Below are 6,004 nucleotides of genomic sequence, written 5' to 3'. Positions count from 1 at the left end.
CCGGGTGGGCGGGGATTCGGCGCTGGGCTCTTCCCTCTTCACTCGCCGTTACTGGGGGAATCCTGGTTAGTTTCTTTTCCTCCGCTTAGTAATATGCTTAAATTCAGCGGGTCGCCACGTCTGATCTGAGGTCTCAGTCGGGAGAGTGGACGGGGGGGATCCTCGCTGCCCCTCGCCCTCGCTTCTCGGCCCCCCTGGCCGGCGGCAGCCCTGCGTCGGTCGCAGGCAACCGCGCGGCGCTCTCGGAGGGGGCGCGCACTGGGGTTCGCCGAGGGGAAGGCGGGGTCTGCGCTTGGGGGGACGGCCCCAGCGGCGGGGAGCGGGCGGGCAATCGATGGGGGAGCGTCCCTCAGACAGGCGTAGGGCCGTGAGCCGAGTGATCCACCGCTGAGAGTCGTGGCTTTTTCTCTCTCTCTTTCTCGGTCGGCAGGGGTACTCTGCGTTACAGTGAGGGGGCAGGAAAAAAACGACGCCCTGGTGTCCGGGCGCCCGGCCGCCGCGTCCCTCCGGGGTCCGGGGGGCCGGGTCAGGGGACAGGCCGTGGAACCCGTCCCCCGCCCGCGTCCAGCCCCCGCAGCTCCTGCCGGCGGGAAGCGCGACGTCTCGGGTCTTCTCGACCTACCGCCTCCTCCCCCCTCTCCGGGGCGGGCGAGGAGGCGAGCGGTACCCGGATCGGCCTGGAGGGGACCTGTGCTTCTGAGAACCTGTGAGAACAGTAACAAAATGAACACAGTAATAGAATAAATTCACACTAAACAGTTGCATCAAGAAGTACAATTCGGCTCTGAATTTCACTCAATCAGTTATTTGAGTCTAAGTCAAACATGTACATATCTTTGTCCACGTCCTCAACGGAAAAGGCTCTGTAGCATGCAACCAGCTTAGCTGTTTTTTTATTTCCCAAGCTCTTGCATGTTTTGGATTGTACAAAATCGTACGTTGAAAAAAAATCCTTTCAAATCTTGCACTTGATGAAGTCTGCCATAGTATTCCAGCGTACGTCACTTGGTAGTATAAACCTTTTCCCACCTGCTTCTTTGTATTTAGCTGCTGAAAAATGGACATTTCTGAAGTGTTTAATAATAGCTATGCTATGTTTCTTAACTCCTGGAATGTTGAGGTCATGTGCTTGTTCAGACTTCAAAAGTGAAAGTGAAACTGAAAGCCATGATAATCCCAAAAGTGAAAGTGAAACTGAAGAGCTATGGGGAATCTCCTATACACCATCCATTATTCTCCCCAGCTGAGTTGAAAAAAAAAAGACTGCCCCCACCTACAAGTCTATCTCTTTCTAAGCAAAAGTTGTAGTTTAACATTTTGATTTAAATCGTTCATTTGATCATTTGATTTAAATCGTTGATTTAATCATTTGATTTAGATAGTGCAACCCTGACTTAAATGAATTAAAAACATAAGATTGCAGTTGGAATGCACAATCTACATCCAGTTCCACTCTGTGGTTATCGTGTATGTCGCTCTCTCCTGTATCTAACCCGATATCTGATGCTATTTGATTAAATACTACATTGTTCTCCTGTCATTTCTCCTTATGTGAAGAATTGTTTCTAGCACTGGACTACAGGGATCCAGCTTTGGATGTCGGACACTGCGGTTCCCATAAGTGGTGTTAGAAAGGCAACACTGTGCGTTCATCCCAAACCTTAACAAGTCATTATACTTTTACTTCTGATTTATAATTCACACTATTGGGCACATTAGCTCATGTAGTCAGTACGAGGGCTCATTGAAAAGTAATAAGACTGATTTTTTGATCCAGAACCAGATGACTCCACAAGATCTGAACATTTTTATTTTTCAAAGTAGCGTCCTTCACATTAAATCAGTTTTTTCAGCGTTTCAAAGCTGTGCAGTAGACTGTTTTGTGACATCACTTTTAGTGTTGCAGCTGTCGCATTTTTCACTTCAACTGTCCAGAAATCACAGGGCGCTAAGTCCAGGCTCTATGGAGGGTGTTCCAGTGCTGTCCCATTCATTTCAGTCAGTGCTGCCAATGCAACAGCAGCAACATGTGGTCGAGCATTGTCTTGGAGCATTATATCCCCATTAATTGTCCACGGGCAGTGGCGTCCCTCCCTGTGGTGACACCTGGTGGTGGGAGGGTTGAAGGGCGTGCGATTAAGCAGGGGCATTGGGCGTGGCCTCGCGGCCTGAACCCCCTTTTTAGGCACTCCGTGCGTCCCGGAGATGAGGACTGCCCTCGGGGACCAGTCTATGTGCAGTGCTGGCTCCCTCACTGTGTCAGGACCGAGTGCTGAACGTAATGCTACATTGCAGCACCCAGCTCCTGTCACGGAGGGTGACACCCAGGTGCGGACCGCACCCCCCTTGTGACACCACTGTCCACGGGGGAACCCAGTGCTGTAGTATAATACCGTGCGCATCAAATAACAGCAGAAGCATGACTTTACACGACGAAGGAATCACACTGAATGTTTTGGGTGGAGGCGAATTCACGTGGTTCCATACACTGGATTGTTGTTTGGATTCTGGATCATAATGACGAATCCACGATTCGTCACACATCACAATCAATGTCAGGAAAAACGACGCCCTGGTGTCCGGGCGCCCCGGCCGCCACGTCCCTCCGGGGGGCCGGGTCGAGGGGACGGGCCGCGGAACCCGTCCCCCGCCCGTGTCCGGACCCAGCGGCTCCTGCTGGCGGGAAGTGCGACGTCTCGGGTCTTCTCGACCTACCGCCTCCTCCCCCCTCTCCGGGGCGGGCGAGGAGGCGAGCGGTACCCGGATCGGCCTGGTGGGGACCTGTGCTTCTGAGAACCTGTGAGAACAGTGAGAACAGTAACAAAATGAACACAGTAATAGAATAAAAAAACACTAAAAAGTTGCATCAAGAAGTACAATTCGGCTCTGAATTTCACTCAATCAGTTATTTGAGTCTAAGTCAAACATGTACATATCTTTGTCCACGTCCTCAACGGAAAAGGCTCTGTAGCATGCAACCAGCTTAGCTGCTTTTTCATTTCCCAAGCTCTTGCATGTTTTGGATTGTACAAAACCGTACGTTGAAAAAAAATCCTTTCAAATCTTGCACTTGATGAAGTCTGCCATAGTATTCCAGCGTACGTCACTTGGTAGTATAAACCTTTTCCCACCTGCTTCTTTGTATTTAGCTGCTGAAAAATGGACATTTCTGAAGTGTTTAATAATAGCTATGCTATGTTTCTTAACTCCTGGAATGTTGAGGTCATGTGCTTGTTCAGACTTCAAAAGTGAAAGTGAAACTGAAAGCCATGATAATCCCAAAAGTGAAAGTGAAACTGAAGAGCTATGGGGAATCTCCTATACACCATCCATTATTCTCCCCAGCTGAGCTGGAAAAAAAAAGACTGCCCCCACCTACACGTCTATCTCTTTCTAAGCAAAAGTTGTAGTTTAACGTTTTGATTTAAATCGTTGATTTAATCATTTGATTTAAATAGTGCAACCCTGATTTAAATGAATTAAAAACATAAGATTGCAGTTGGAATGCACAATCTACATCCAGTTCCGCTCTGTGGTTATCGGGTATGTCGCTCTCTCTTCTCGTTGGCAATGAGCAGCTGCCTGTATCTAACCCGATATCTGATGCTATTTGATTAAATACTACATTGTTCTCCTGTCATTTCTCCTTATGTGAAGAATAGTTTCTAGCACTGGACTACAGGGATCCAGCTTTGGATGTCGGACACTGCGGTTCCCATAAGTGGTGTTAGATAGGCAACACTGTGCGTTCATCCCAAACCTTAACAAGTCATTATACTTTTACTTCTGATTTATAATTCACACTATTGGGCACATTAGCTCATGTAGTCAGTACGAGGGCTCATTGAAAAGTAATAAGACTGATTTTTTGATCCAGAACCAGATGACTCCACAAGATCTGAACATTTTTATTTTTCAAAGTAGCGTCCTTCACATTAAATCAGTTTTTTCAGCGTTTCAAAGCTGTGCAGTAGACTGTTTTGTGACATCACTTTTAGTGTTGCAGCTGTCGCATTTTTCACTTCAACTGTCCAGAAATCACAGGGCGCTAAGTCCAGGCTCTATGGAGGGTGTTCCAGTGCTGTCCCATTCATTTCAGTCAGTGCTGCCAATGCAACAGCAGCAACATGTGGTCGAGCATTGTCTTGGAGCATTATATCCCCATTAATTGTCCACGGGCAGTGGCGTCCCTCCCCGTGGTGACACCTGGTGGTGGGAGGGTTGAAGGGCGTGCGATTAAGCAGGGGCACTGGGCGTGGCCTCGCGGCCTGAACCCCCTTTTTAGGCACTCCGTGCGTCCCGGAGATGAGGACTGCCCTCGGGGACCAGTCTATGTGCAGTGCTGGCTCCCTCACTGTGTCAGGACCGAGTGCTGAACGTAATGCTACATTGCAGCACCCAGCTCCTGTCACGGAGGGTGACACCCAGGTGCGGCCCGCACCCCCCTTGTGACACCACTGTCCACGGGGGAACCCAGTGCTGTAGTATAATACCGTGCGCATCAAATAACAGCAGAAGCATGACTTTACACGACGAAGGAATCACACTGAATGTTTTGGGTGGAGGCGAATTCACGTGGTTCCATACACTGGATTGTTGTTTGGATTCTGGATCATAATGACGAATCCACGATTCGTCACACATCACAATCAATGTCAGGAAATCGGGTATCCATACCGACATTCGAACGGCGTTCTTGCATGATTCAACTCGTTGTCGCATCTGCACTTCTGTGAGATTTCTGGGTACCCAACTGGCACACACGCTATGCTTTTTCAGCTTGTCGCTATATACTATTTGAAATTAATTATCAGCACTCTATTTCCACTGAGAACTAATTTTATTCATTGTATCCAGTGATCGCACTGAGCTAAAAAATTGTGGGTCCTGGGGACCCCTCACTTTAAAAAAATGGGGTCCTAATTCACTGTTAAAATACAGCCAGTCTAAGGGAAATAGGTATTAAAACTTGCAGTTCCCCCCTGAAAATTAATGTTCCTTATGAATGTATATCGCAGAAATATAGAACTTTTTTGGGCATGTATGTATGAACCTGTAGCCATGAGCTCGGCCTGGGGGTGGAGAAAGGAGTAAGGTGATCGCACCCGCTGTTTGACCAAGCATGCACAATGCACATAGGGACATATTTAACAAACTACTACTGCATACTTTAAGCACAGAAGTAGCTTAGTAAATATGTTACTTTATGTTGCTCTCAAAGTAAAGATGGCCCAAAGGGTGCTACTGTGGCTACAAATATTAATGTGTACAGTGATATATATAGATTTCCATTTGGCAGTTTATGATTCACTTCACAATATAATAAGCCCCCTGTTCTTTATCAGGCTATGTCTATGGCTATCTGGCTATGACTGTGTTTGGGTGATGGACAAATGACTGTTGCACCTTACAGAAAATCAAGCTCTATCAGTGGTTTATTACAGAATGCATCTTTCCATCCTTCTTTCACATTTAGGGCCATATTTATCATCACTTAATTTGTACAAGAGTAGGTGAAAATTAACATTATCACCTACTTTTGTAGAAATTAAGTGTCAGGCCTGTTCATTAACAGTGTAACGCAGTAGATATCACTGATATCTCCTGGTTACATTTCTCCCCCAATAATTTCCACAGTCCGGGGAAATTGTGTAATTCATCAAGTTACGAAAAAGCATTTTTTTCAGAACTTTTGATTGTTACTGTACGCCATCCTGAGATGGCGTAAGGCATCCAATACCATGCACAAGCTGCCGATTACATGGCAGGTTATGCAGGAGAGGGATCTTTTCTGATCCCTCCTGTTGTTACAGATCTCTCCCTTCTCTCCTCAGACACTGAGGAAAGAATAGAATCGTGGTACCAGAGGGAGGTCCGCGGCTGCGGGGGGAAGCATCTGACCCAACTAGCTCGCATATAAGGATGTATCAGATTTATTCATGAACTGATAGCAATAGAATAAATCCATCTTTTATAGAGGTAGGTATATTTCTATTTTCAGTCA

The 6,004-nt window shown here is 47.0% G+C and overlaps 1 protein-coding gene and 1 non-coding gene across 4 annotated transcripts in view; one reads left to right on the top strand and one right to left on the bottom strand.

Annotated features, from left to right (window-relative positions):
• LOC148519577 (28S ribosomal RNA) overlaps positions 1-134 on the bottom strand; it is a 3,729-nt gene extending 3,595 nt beyond the window's left edge. Inside the window, exon 1 of the ribosomal RNA XR_015878926.1 lies at positions 1-134. This exon is cut by the window's left edge and continues 3,595 nt beyond it. This is a non-coding gene — a ribosomal RNA (28S ribosomal RNA).
• CERKL (CERK like autophagy regulator) overlaps positions 1-6,004 on the top strand; it is a 158,605-nt gene that overhangs the window by 126,172 nt on the left and 26,429 nt on the right. The gene's annotated exons all lie outside the window — the stretch shown is intronic.

Source organism: Taudactylus pleione, unplaced genomic scaffold, assembly GCF_031769625.1.
Source record: "Taudactylus pleione unplaced genomic scaffold, aTauple2 ptg000188l, whole genome shotgun sequence".
NCBI lineage: Eukaryota > Metazoa > Chordata > Amphibia > Anura > Myobatrachidae > Taudactylus > Taudactylus pleione.
This window is presented reverse-complemented; position numbering and strand designations above follow the sequence as displayed.